Source organism: Thunnus albacares, chromosome 2, assembly GCF_914725855.1.
Source record: "Thunnus albacares chromosome 2, fThuAlb1.1, whole genome shotgun sequence".
In the NCBI taxonomy this organism is placed as follows: Eukaryota; Metazoa; Chordata; class Actinopteri; order Scombriformes; family Scombridae; genus Thunnus; species Thunnus albacares.
Window position 1 is genome coordinate 13,399,679 of NC_058107.1, and position 14,766 is coordinate 13,414,444.

Genomic DNA, 14,766 nt, shown 5'->3' on the forward strand with positions numbered 1-14,766 from the left:
ATTAATAAGGAATGTTAAAGTATACCACATTTGCTTATCATATTTCTTTAACAAAAGGGGGAAGATGAGGGATTAAGGAATACACATTACTTCCAACTGGCAGAGAAATGCAGAGACAAAAGAAAAATAATGATAATTCAACTGAGAAAAATGTCTATTTCAGCATACACTTCATGATGCACATCATGTATAATTAAATTTCCCTATTGTGTGGCATTAAATTGTAAAAGGATAGCCAGCATTATGCTGAGCCAGATAAATTCAAATGTTTAAATCTCTTCATTTCCAAGTTTTAATAAAAAGGATTTTTCCCCTCTCTATATGGAAATGCTGCCGAGGCTGTGTTTTCCTCATGGAACAGCTGTCAGGACCTCTCGCTGATGAGACCTCAGTGATTGCAGCACACCACAAATACTGAGAGTGTATGTCGGCACATAAGTGATTATTGTAAGGTTTTAGCCACACTAGCTGGGTTGCACTAGGGATTATAATGTCAGTCAGTCAATCTGTGTAATCTGTGTATTTTAACAATTATTGGATGGATAGCCTTGAAATATAGTACCGATATTCATGTTCCCCACAACATGAATTGTAATCACTTTGGTGATCTCCTAATTTTATCTCTGGTGCCAATATTAGTTAAAAAATGTGTACAATACTTTGGTTTATGACCAAATACCTGCAAAACTAATGATATTCCCATCAGCCTCAGCTGTACTTTGTGTTTACTGCTAATTAACAAATGTTAGCATGCTAACACTCTACACATAGCTCAAACCACCACTGTGCCTTAAACCTACCTATAACCTATAAAACCTCACTAAGATAAGTTGTATTTGGATGACGTGTAAGGACTTCACACATTCTGTAAATATAGTCCCACTAGGACTTAACATGCAGAGACTTTAGTGCCGGCCAGAACACAGCTCTGCTAAGGAAGTTACAGGTTAATCACTGAGGTCAAAGGCACACTGGCAGTATTAAATGAGGGATGGGCAGGGTGTCTACTTCACATTTACTTTCTATGACCAGATTTTCCCAGCAAGATTTCACACAATCTTAAAATCTTTTGGAGTAAATGTGTAATCTCTGTTAGCACTGGTCTATTGTAAATTTAATCTAGAATCTAAAGCAATATGCAAGCATACAGCATGTAATAGCCTTGCAAAATATTTTAGTTCCAATTAGTTTGGTTGTCACTTAAAAATATCTGATGCCACTCTTGTACATACAGTCAATTTAAGATTCCCAGTTTCTGAGGTGGCCATTCAGAAGTTTTCTGTCAGGCAAGGCTAGGCAGAGGTGTTCAGGGAGAAAGGCATGTCCCAGATGAGTGCTAACTAGCCAAGCAACACCCCTCCTATACCAAGCCTCATACAGGCTCACTCATCCTACCACTGGGGCTCCACGCAAGGTTATGTAGAGCTGGAATAGGATTGGCAGAGCGAAGATCAGCCTTCACACTCACAGAGGCCGAGTAAATGAACAGCCACAATAGAGGACACCAGGGAAGGAGCGACCACGTTCCTGCTGTCCACTCTTGTAATAATATGGGTGGACACAGAAGTGAATGGCTGTCTAGGTGGCTGGCTGGTCGGTTGCCCGTGTTTCTGCTTCATCACACACGTCAAGACAGACAAGAAATAAGGAACAAGGGCAGAAAGCTCAATAGGAAGTAGCAGAAGTAAATGAGAAGCAACAATGCAATAGAGAAGTAATAGAGAAAAGGTTGCGTGGTGTTTCTGTAATTCCTGGGGATTCAGATTTTTTTTAATGATCACTCATGCAAGGTTTACATATGAAACACTAGCAGTCTGGATGTGTTTTTCTAGGAACATGCAGATCATATTACAAAGCTGACAGAGAAACGCTCTTTGTCAAGGTCTACGATTACACTCCCTTTGACCCTCATCCTGACTCTGAATCATTCTCAGCTTTGCCATGAATGCCAAACAGGACAGTCTTAAACATGAGGGATGAGAGAAAGCTCTCTAGTCCCATTGAATTACCCACATCATATTTCTCACCATGTTCAATTAATAGGGGCTATTGAATTTGTGACCATGCGTCAAGAATAATAAATACAATATTTCCTTCAAGGATCATTTGTGGATGATTTATGCTTTTGAGTCACCAAGAAATTCAAGAAAGAGGGACTGGAAAAAGAATCAATACATGACACAGTATGGTATTACTTCATGCCATCCTCCATAGAAAAGGAATCATTCAGGCAGATAGAGGTCTGTGGAGTCCGCCTGGCTGATAAGTAAGAGTCATGAAGGAGGAGGGTGCCGCCATAAATGAAAACTTTTTAAAGGGGAATATGCTACGCAGGTGACTCTTCTTTATCTCTGACATGTGTTGAATTCAATGTGCAATTATTGCTCTTGATTAAGGGTCAGTTTAAATTAATCTGTGTGTGTGTGCGTGTGTGTGTGAGTGCTGGCGGGCGACTGAGGGACCTGCTGGGGATGTTTGTTGCTTTGCCTCTAATGGATGGCCACATTTAAGACGCTAAGAGCTAATAAAGAGTAATGGGCCTGTGGCTTCACTGGGGAGGAGGAAGAGCTATTTTGAGTTCATGAGAGAAAGCATCATCTCGGGGATTAAAGAGTATCGACCGATGAAGAGTAAACACTGCAATGCCTTGCCGCTGGCCTATTTGGTAAATCCGCGGATAGAGAAGACGAACCCAAATAGGCGTCACTGTTAGTGGCTGGGCGGGTCAGTGGGGAAGTCATTAAGGGATGCTGAGAAGGGCCTCCAGGTGCTGTGAGGAGGCCTGATATGTCTGGAACAGTGTTATCACAGCAGGGGACTGCAGAGTGAGTGGCAAGAACCCTGGGCATTCTGGGTATCCTGCGGGCAGAGAACAACACATCCTTTGTGCCTTCCAGTGCACATGGCTGGAGGGGAAAGGGGCTGAGAGCTTTTGGCTTGGGCTGGGTGGGATGAGACAAGCACATATCTGTGTGCCAATCAGTATTCCCATGGCCCCTCCGGACTTTGCTAAAACATAAACTGGGTTTCTTAACGAATCTCTTCCCCTCACACTGGCCTTTATGGCAAAACGATATCGTAAATCAGGCTCAATACACAGGCATTCGCAAGGCAGAGTCAGTTGGCCTCTGTGTGATAGTGCAAGGATATTTAATGGTGAGTGAGCTCTGTTAGGACACGGGAACAAGTGGACACAAATCCAACAAGACTTATTGGCACTACAGAAGAGAGCTCAGATTGGTTAGAAACTATATTACAATTACACAGCAAATAGGATTAAGGGTAGGATTACATCACTATTGATAATAATCATTGTATCACAGAAAAAGTGGACATTCATATCTGTAATTTCTTATTGTGACATGTTACTGTAATTTCTATGTTCTAATACTCTATCATAGTTCATAGTTGATCACCAGGAAATCATGTTAACACTACACCAAATCAAGGAACCGAAGAAAATCAAATTAACCAAATGTTCAACACAAGCAAGGAAGATTGATTAAGAATGGTAACGCCTGTCTGTGATTTTGCTGCTCAAAAATGAAGTGTTGTCCCTGTCTGACTGAGTGTGAGGAGTACAAGGCTGATAATGGAAATGGGTGTGAATCAAGCCATAACATGTTTTTCTCCTCCTGGGGTCAGGATGCATTAATAAAAACTCTCCCAAACCAAGCAAATGCAACTTTGCAGTTCAAGTATGCATCAACTAAAAACAGTCTCACAGTAAACTTTTCTTACCTAGAATATGTTTAAGCCAAAATTGCGAGGCTTCTCGAGGGATGCTGAGGAGCCAGGGGATGATAGCAGTGAAATCCTTAAGTTAATTAAATCAGTTTATATAGTCGGTACGGAGGGAAGATTTTCCCCCAAATCCCTTTATTTATAGCAAGGTGTGAAAAACAGAGCTACTGTAGTAAATGAAAGACTTCTGTAGCACAGTGTCTGTGCATTCTTAAGTGCCTCCTTATCCAACCCTGCACCCTCCCCAAATCTACTGGTAAACCTCTCCCCAAGGTCACACACATATAGGATGATAAATTCAGCCTGAAGCTCTCCTGACAAGACTGTATTCCTATACATGCAGCCACAATGCAATGAATCATGGCTATGCTATGTTTATGAATCTATTATAGTTCTTTTCTAAGCTTTCTTTTCTATGTTCTACAGCATCTGACCATAAGGTGATTGGCAATGAGTGAACGATAATTATGCTGATAATTGACCTTGACTGGCTAATACCTTGCAGTACTTGTAGACTATAAATGCTTAATATGGATGTCTTCATTTGAAAATTAATGATGCAGACAAATTGAAAAGCAAAATTTGGAGGCGGTACAAACGCATTCAGAATTCACTCATTAGAAATATGTGAATGGAGAGACACAGGTGCACATTCACTCTAGGCTGTGCAAACTGAGGTAAAGATCCGTCTGCTTAAATTGCAACTGTTTCAAGTTGAGCAAGAAATTCATCGTTTTCCCAGGTTACACCATACCACTTCATTAATGCACAAAGACAGCAGCCAAAAGGAAAGGGTCTGGTGGAGAATAAATGAAACAACTGATGAGTTCCTTGTAAGTTATAAAATCAGTCTGTCTCAGCTGTCTGTCAAACAAATACACAGACAGATTTGGTAGGTTGTTACTGATATGGCTGTACTGTTTTTGAACTGTCATGCTAATGGAAAAATGGCTGTTTTTGGTGAATAAACATGGACTGCCAAAGCATTTGAGTGGTTAAATCCACACGAATACAGACAAAATGTGTTTGTGTCTGAATGGTTGCACTTGAAAACAATGGATTGCTTTGGACCATTTTTCTTGTTGGTACATTCAAGTCCACACTGTACATTCACACTGAAAGAGTAACAAGATTAAGTCCAAGATGACAGTATGCATACTAAATCTGCTTGAATTTTGACTGGTATTGTGGACTTAATTGTCCAACAAGGCAATGCACAGCAGAAATGGAGGAGATGCTTATAACTGAAAAAAAAAAACCCCAACTAATTTTAGATGTTGGTCAGAAGACTCCAGGAGCATAAAATATTAAATCTCGAATGACATTTTGCTTTCTCTTTGGTAAGTTTATAATTAGAAATTGGTATTGCAATAGTCAGACATCAAATTACATCAGTGCACATCTTGTATCATTTCCTGTCCGTATAAAATGGTTTGTTCTCTGCTAAAATGGTATATTCTGAAGGTTGGTACGTAGTGTATACTTAGATAAAGTGGGATACAGCTATGAAGGCACAAGCTACTGTGTGTCATCAGAAAATTTAACCAATTAAACCAAACACAGACATCGTACAAATGTCAATTTAGTGGCATCATAAAGTTCTCTGTCCAGCAACCAACACTGTAGTCTCTGGTGTCTATATGTTTTTGGCATGATTGGCATGGTACAGGTTGGAAATTCATCAGATTGGTGTCACCTCAGGTTAAGTCATGCTTCCAGTGGGTTTTTTATTTTTACACTATTTTCAACTGTCTTAACAAATCTATATATATATAAATTCCATGAACTAGAATATAAGACAGACAGTTAACCTACCAGAGCATATCAATATATAGAAGTATATAGTAGTAGAATAAACAATACAGTTTTATTATATTACTTTTGAAAATACTTTGGTAAATATTATGCTTATCCTCATTATTTTTAGTATTTTGTACAACAATAGAAAGAGATAGCACAGATGATGTTGACTCTGTACTTGCCTTCTCATCTTTGAAAACAGGTCAAGGTCCTTCCTTACTCAGTGCTGCACATTCTGTACTAAACTGTACCGGGGGACAAAATAAATAAACACGTACAGTACAAAGAAACACTAAATTAATTTGACAATGACATATGGAGGTAGGTAATCCGTAGCTTCTAAATGCAGAACAAATATCCCAACGGGTTGTTTACATCAATACATACGGCAAGGTCAGTGTTAGTGTATAGTCACTGGTAATGTATAATTTGAAATTGTTAATCCTTTGGGCCTATAAAAATACAATGTTTCTTTCCCTCTGTAGAAGAAGTGTGTATTCGCCCCACAGTGCCTTGTTCCTTTCTGAGGAGAGATTTTATTGTGGCTCCAGATGGACTGGCTTTAAATTTGCAGTTTAACCTAAAACTGGTGAGAGTAGGAAATAACTCCATGAACAAGTAGCTCTATTTTGAGCCAGGGAAAGAAAGCTATTAAAGCAGGGGGGAGAGAAATGCTGTTATTTCAGACTAGATTAGAGCGGAAGGCGGTCTGCTTTCACACTACTGACAAAATATGTTAGTTTTAAAGAAATATTTCCAACTAGCAACGCAGGGCACATTTTTTTCAAGGCACTCCCGTCCGGCTTCCAAGATGGACTTTCTTCCGGTGATTGACAACATCTCACTCCATGCTCAGGCAAATTCGTCTGTAGGAATCCTAGAAGACTACACAATTCCTCTTGGGCCAGCTATACAAGCTTTTTAATGTGTTCAAAAAATAGGCAAGAAAACAGAAGCTAATTATAATTTTAGTTCTACAAACATTTCTTGGATGCAGAGCTGCTCTGCAGGCAGAAAAAAAAATCTCTCACTGAGTTAATCCTCAATAGGCCAAGCTAACGAACCACATTTTTTACAGGCTGACTAATGTTAGACTGAACCCTAGTGAAAAGCAGAGAAGGGAGGGGGCAGCCAACATTATGAAACCTTATTATGAATACTCTTACTGTGAAAAAGAGAAAAGGGAATGCAGTCTAGCCATATTAAATTATCTATGTTAGCTGGTACACCTAGTTTAACTGTCATCTTAGCTGTGATGTGCAGCTGGTTGCTAGCTATTATTTAAAGATAATAAATGCTGTTGTTATGCACAAGAAAGAAAGGTCACTCTTTCTTACCTGAGATCCTTCAATGTCATTGCACAGTATAATGTCATTGTCTAAGCAATATTTATCATTGTAGCATTCGCTAAACCCCTCCTCACAGTAATTGCCTGATCATAGCTTTAGCAACCGTAACTATTACCTGCAACTAGTAACTAACATTACTTACAAAGCCAAGGAGTATATTATCAGTTAACTACATTATTATGTTGGGTTACAGATTACTTTACAAAAAAGCCCCAATCATGACCGACACATCCATTGTGTGGGAGCCAAGATGCTACTATGATAGAGTTTAGTAGCAACGCACTGTCAGCAGCTCTGTTCTGCTCTTTCTTTGGTTCGGAGACCTTTACACTCTGTCAGTTCCAGCCAAACCCATAACCTGAGACAGTATATATTTCCCAAACTTAATATTTATTACCTACATCAAGGACCAATTGTTTCAAAAACGTACAATGAGTTTCAAGTGGTAAATCTGCCACTGTTAAACTGCATGTGTGCCGTGCTAGATTGGAAAACTTGACAGGTGTATCAACAGTAATTGAAGGGGATGGGGCTTAGCAAAGGAGGCATCAATTAGCTAATACACTGTCCATTGGCTGCATCCTTAAATTTAATTGACTCCGCCCACGTAGATTAAACTCAATCAGTGATATTTTCTACACATCTAAAATAGATGTCCAAAAATAAACTTCATAGCAATTTGTGATGTGTAGCAGTGTTACTGCTGAGAGCAAAGACCTCTGGCCTTCCACACATCTTTCACATGCTCTGTCAATACTCTGGAAGACAGTAAATACTCAGCTGGGACAGTATGGTATCATCTATTGCTGATGAACTTTTTATTGCTCCAGTGGAGTGCCTCAGCCTTCAAAAGACAGCTGAGGTTACAGGTGTAAAATATGTCTGACTGTATAACTTTGACACAGCTGCTTCCCTTCATAAATTAGGTTGTGCAATGAAAATATACTATAAAACACAATCATATTAAAAAAAAAATACTGTATGCCTACCGTGCACAAGGGAAGACAGCTGTTAATATTTGAGTAAAAGGTGTATCAACTTGACCTCCAAGAATATTTCCTTTTTACATTTAGTGGCCTTTTGGGGCTGTCGGCAGAATTTGTAATTTGGTTCCCTTGCTCCAAACCAAAGAATGCAGCATTTCAGGTAAGTGCATTGAGGGTTCACACTTCCATTTTCATAAACAAGCCAAGCATGAAATCACATGGACTGACAGGTAACCTGCTTATTGGATGATTCTGGTGACTTGTCATTCTTTGTAAGCAGTGCTACAAAAACCCATTGGGAAAAAACAAAACAAACCTTATTCAAGAGACTGACAGAAAGTCATTCGACACTTTACTAAAGTGCTAGAAGGCTTTATTTTCTCTGGGGATTTCAACAACAATGAGCTAATGAAGAAAAAGTTTGATATGAGCTTTAGTTGAACGAGCAACTGGACATCATGCATCATAAATTTAAAGAATGATATGATAAAGGAAATTGTTGCTGTGATCAGAGTAAATCAGGTGAATTTGTCTGGATTAGCTTTCAAAGATGTCACATATTAAAGGGAACATATCCTGCTTTTTGTAATTTTCTGTCATTTATATACTGTTATAATGTTGATCGTCTATATAAACATGGTCAAAGTTCAAAAACATGATTGTATGTAAAGATGCCGCCTTTACGTCAAAAGCCACGGCTTCAGCCTGCTCTAACCGCTCCATTCACAAAGTTAATTCTACTGCCCCATCAAATTTACATCAGATTATTCTCTCATGCCCACAAACAGCTGTCTGTTCTGTAGCCTTTGTTGCTAAGGTTGATCTACGGATTGTTCACGTTGTCCACTCACATATTTTAGATCAGATTTGGGCTCCATCATGTACAGATGTATTTGAGAAGTTTTGTATTTCAAGTAAAGAATGAGAAAAAGAAGCAAAGTCCAATTACTATTTCTTGTTTACGTTGCCTCCAGATCTGGTGGAAGTCTGCCGAGGAGCAGCTTCAGGGAACAAGCCAATCAGAACGGAGTGGGCTAAACAGGAGGGAGGCCTTAAAGAGACAGGAGCTAAACAGCCTGTTTGAGACAAAGGCTGAACTGAGGGGCTGCATTATGTGCATTATGTGTCCTCTTTAATATTTAATATCAATAAATCCTTGGTCATTGGTCAATGCTGCCTTCTAAAAACACACCACACCGGGGTGTATATGAAAATGGATAAAGCCCAACTTTTTCTGGTGGTTTTAATGTGGGTTATTTGGCCAGCACCAGGGTTGAAATTAGCACCATTTAGCCTAAATGAACCAGATTAAATTGGAAAAGGCACATGATTTTGTTCAAACAGTACCAAAAAGGTTAGTCTTGTTTCTGATTTGTGCAGCTTTTATTCAGGTAAAGGCATCATTTGTACCAGTGTTTGGGAAGAAGTAAAAAGGAGACAGAAGATCTTATGTTGAGTTTATGGAAAAATGTGCTGCACTGGCTCAGTCATAGTACTATACCATTAATATGATTAAACCCCACTTTATCACCGGGATCCTGGTTTTCATGGTATCACCAATGCCAAGTTGTTACAGCATTGCTCTATTTCTACAAGAGATATACCAAAAATGAATCACAAGTTCACTTCCCCTTTCCCTCTGTGAAATTGTGTGCGACTCCAGATCTCTTATCAAATAATTGATAGAATGCCCCTATATAATATGCTTTCAGGTTTTATGTACTTTGTATGTTTTTGTGTGAGAGAGTATCTGTACTTATGTTTTTAGTTTTGCAGTATTTGTCTCAGAGGTGAGTCCATGTTTACTGTACCATATCGTGGGAACAGAAAATTCTTCCTCACTTCTCATCTGTCATCATTCACAGGAACCTGCTGTCTCAGAGATCAACTCCACCTCTCTCTGCTGGTCAGCTCACAATATATTTCGAGACAAATTTCTCATTCGGACAAAAGTTACCTTCTTGACATGCAGGTCAGACCATGCACGTTTCTTTGGCTGAATCACACTGGCTTCCATCTCTGAAAAGACCAGATAAGTACAACACCTGAAATGCTGAGTTGTTTTATAGGTCCCTCATCCTTATCACACTGTACTTTTTCTCACTGCTTTTCCATGTCCTTTGGCGCAGATATTGTTGAACCGGTCATGCTTACCTCAAGAATGCCGGGTAGCACTGTTACTCCTCTGTCAAAGCAATATACTCTTGTGTTAGTTCCAGATAGGCTGTAAAAAGTGCAACCCAACAGAGAAATCCAATGTATGGGCTGATTTTGGAAAGTACCAACTGGCAAAAAGGCTTGCTGTTTCTTCACTCTCGCCGGCTAAATTAGCCATCCTACACATGGCATGTGCAATTAAGGATGGAGGACAGATTACATCACTCTGGATTTCAGCGATTGCCACAGTCCCAGAACATCTAATTACAGGGCCTTCACACAACAATCTTCAAGGTTCTCTGAGAATGCACAAAAACAACATGAAACAAGACAGCAATAGTAAAAAATGCAGCCCAGCAGGGCAAAGAACCACGTGCCAAGTGCTTGTTTGCACTTATCTCAGGCTTGTGCATGAGAATAGTTAGCATGTCCTCTGAGCAAATCATATCAAGGCCTCCATCATTGTCAGTGGATCTGTGCCAGAAGTGGAGGAGGCTAGAGTGAAATGTGAGAGGGCAACTACTTGCTACTGTTTCAACACAAAAAATAATTTCAGCACATCACTGGGATTACTGTGAATCAAAAACACGCGATGGAGCGGAGGTAGTTGTGTCACACTGGGGTAAAGTACTTCTGTGTATCACTCTGCTAAAAATAATTCTGAGCCAAAAAAGACTCAAATCAAATTTTAATATTGTGTGGGTTTTGACACGTGGTACGTGCCGCATACAAAGTACCATATGAATTATATGCTGACAAAATGCATATATCATTATTCAAATACATACAGCTCTATACTATCTATACTATACTGCTGTAGGAAAAGAAATGCTGTTGGGCTTTTAATTAATGCTGAGATAACCTTAGTTTTACTCATCACCTTCAATGCATTCAAACGCCTGCTTCCAGACAACAATTATAACATTTAACCCATGTCAGTAAGCACCCTTTAACGTGATCTAATGGGATGGCATATAAATAGCACACTACATTTAAGGACATTTCACATGTCAGGTCTACGCATTTTCAGCTTTTCACATGTCATGTACTGCCGTTGGTTGGAAATGCGTCACTTCCCCGTCAATCAAATGTAACTACAGGTCATTTTTAGCAACTGAATTTACAACCTAAATGGTGTGAAATGCCACAGGAAAAGCAAAAAATACATTGTCATAACATGTGAAATGACTTAAATAAAAAATTGGCGTGTTATTCATACGCCTTTTGGTGATACTAGCCTGCATCCTTGGGTCTGGCAACTGGTATACTGTAAGTTATTGCTGTTTTTTATTTATTTATTGTGTTAATTGTTACTTTTTCCTTGTTTCTCTTAAATCATTTTCTCATGTCATCTTGCATGGTGGTGCATTTTTATGGCACTTTATAACCTTCTTTTTGTTTGTTTGATTCTTAGAAAAAGTGCTACATGAATAAAATGACTGATATAGCCTCGCTAATCCAAATTATAAATCTGAGCAGGTGTAAAAGACAGCACTAACAGACAGCATTAACATCCTTATACAGTTTTATTCCCAATTTGAATTAAACTGTAATATTTTTTTAGGATAATCCTTCGTTATCATTGGGGTCATTCCGCTCAGCTTAGTGTGGCTCCTTCCAATTTGTGTGAAATTGAGGGCCTCAGGGTTAAGAGGAGAATCTGCAGGAGCAGATAGTGGTTCAGAGAGAGCTGTAGTAGGAATGTGTTAACTGCCAGGGCTGGCCCTCCTGGCCTGGGTGACACCACTGAGCACCACATGGCCAATGACTCACTATTGCCACGCTGTCTATGTTGTGACTGGACAAATCTAATCCTCCCTCATCATCAGCTCAGTGTCCCCTAGTGTAAGAGAAACAAAGCAGCATGAACGCTCCAGGCTGCCAAAAGCTGAGGACTGGAGGCTGCTGGACAGCAAGGGCAAGATGACAGCGTGAAAACATCTCACTGCTAAGCACACATGTATGTGCGCATTGAACTGCGCCGAACCTGAATAAATATCAGGACAATATTTTTTAGATCCAGGGTGTTAGAGTGCTTTCACATACTTTTGTGCTCTTTGTCTATGAACACGCCGACTCAGTGAGTTCACTCAAGGGAGTTCATTAAGTTAGAAGCACTCCTGCCAGACTAACTTGTACCCTGATTGTACTCTGAGGTGGCCATTACTCTCACGCTGATGATTAGAAGCTGGTGATTGTGTCAAGACTGATTGTTGATACGCATACACTGGCATTCCAATAACACCAAATACCATCTAGCCAATGGTCAAAGTGTAATTCAGGCCATTTATAATTAACTGAGTTATAGTGAATGAACAAATGATTATTCTACAGAGGTATTTCTGTTGAGTATCGGCTCTAAAATCAAAGCAATACTTACAATGTTGCTCTCGACTGCCCATTAAAGCCTTATTAGAATGAATATTAATAAAAACACTGTATATTAATAAAAACACTGCCATTAGTTTGAACAGAAAACAAACCTCAGTCAAAAGTTAGCCCCCACAGAGCTAAAATTTTAATCTGTGTCATGCTGATGTAAATCCCAGAGCTGCCTCACTAACAATAAATATGTTGATTTAATAGTGTTTCCTTTTTATATCCAAAAGTTTTATATTAGGGTAACGCTTTTTGTTTCAAATGATAAAATGTGCTGTGTCAGAGGCACCTTTCCATCTGCCATAATTCATTCTTTATGCAACTGTACATCAGTTTGCTGTCACAGCTGAGAGGACACAACAAACTCTTCGGTCTTGTTCCGGCTACAGCAGACAATAGTGATTATTCACAAACAGAACAGACTGCTCAAGGGAAAGAACTAATATATTTCAAAATTAAAATTCAATGGTAGTTTTAAGGCTGCTGTTCAGCATTCTACTGCATGAGCACACCACTCTGAATCACAAAGAGGCGCACGACTCCCATTTTAACATAATCTCGACAATCAATCAGCCACACCACAAAGAAGTCAATGGGCCTTGACAATATGTACCTGTCAGATCATTGCCTCTAATGCATTAGGCTCTAATGTGTCTGATAGACAGAAACAGCTCCGCACACAACCAAGTGCTCCACTCTCTCAGATGCAGTGACAGCCTTTTGTCCAGCCACCTGTCTATGATTACTCAAATCAAAAATGCATAACGAATTGGATTTATAGATGCATCTCCACTGACAGGAAGGAAGCAATATCTAAGAAACTGCATATAAAAAGCTATAGTGTAACAGGCTGAAAACAGAAAATAGACATTTGCAATACAAAATGATTCTTTATAGACTGTGTAAACTACGTTTACTGTACTGTTATTTTTGTCCTCATGTTAGTACTTGCAGGGAAGTCACAATAGTTACAGGCAAATAAAGTTCTTCAGTGTATTCATATTGTTTAAGCCTTAATGCAGCTTATATTACATAAATATCTAATATTGTGGGATGCAGTCTTAGCAGTTTTTGTTTCCAGAGAAAGCTCCCAGGCTAATGACATTTTATTAATGTATTGAAGTAATAAAAACATAATCCACTTCTTAGTCTGGTGGCTTTTTTTTAATATCCCATAATTCAGTAGCTTTCACATCACAGTAAACAGTGCATATCTATTTTTATCCATCCTCCTTTAACGCCGAGTAAAAATGTTTCGCTGTAATAAAACGAGAAACAAAAATTTACAGTAAAGAAATTGGTTACAATATAATGAGAGTAAATGCATGTTATTTGCAAGAAATACTGCGTCATATCTCAACACTGTTAAGATGGACTGTGTGCACAGGAGAACTTGGGATGAGTTTCTTTGCACCCTTAAAATCATAAGTTGGTTAAAATTGTTCTGTATCGTTGGGATGTAGTTGCATTAGTCCTGGTGTATTACAGATCACTAAGCAAATTGAGAAAACAGAAGAAAACATGAAGGCATATGTTTAAGAGCTGAAATTGTTACTAATGAACAGCATCACAGTGTTTTCACTCTCTCCTGAGTGAGCAGGAGTCTAATAGTGTCAGTTCTTGTGTCACAAAAATATTACATCATTTGGCATAAAGATTGCACTTGATTCTGCATCAGGAGGTGGTCACATCAAGATGTAGTCATGTCAACCAGAGAACTGTTGCTCAAATTCAAATCACTGATTCTACTGACTGACTCTACTCTGACTCTACTGATACCACAACACTTTTGGGTTTTTATTGAAACGTGTTAATTTTGCTGATCTCCTGACTTTTCATTTAGCGTCATCATCAAGTGAAAATTTTAACTTGTCCAATACTTTGGTTTATGACCAAATACCTGTAAAAAATAATGACATTCCCATCAGCCTAAGCTGTACCCTATGTTTAGTGCTATTGAGTAAATGTTAGCATACTAACATGATGAACTACAGTGAGGAACATGGTAAACATTATGCCTGCTAAAATAAGCATGTTGTCATTGTAATTTTGAGCATGTTAGCATGCTGACATTAGCATTTAGCTCTAAGTACAATCTCACATAGCATAGCTGTTCATTTTTTTCTGTATTCAAAGTAAAAGAAGTGCCTCTTGATTCTGATAAAAAAATATTTCTCTAAAAACTTTCATATAATCTGTTTAGTTACCTTTTTAAAACTTTATTCTACCATGTGTTTTTGATTAATTGATTTCTTTACGTTACAATATGATTCTGAACATTGTGCAGCCTGATGCGAGATGCTGCTTTCCCTCTGCTGCACCACACCTAGTCGACGCAGCGTGGCTGGAGC

The 14,766-nt window shown here is 38.9% G+C and overlaps 1 protein-coding gene across 1 annotated transcript in view; it reads right to left on the reverse strand.

The window, feature by feature from the left end:
• Window positions 1–14,766, reverse strand: part of si:dkeyp-14d3.1 (transmembrane protein 132C) — a 118,822-nt gene that overhangs the window by 99,179 nt on the left and 4,877 nt on the right. The window lies entirely within an intron of this gene.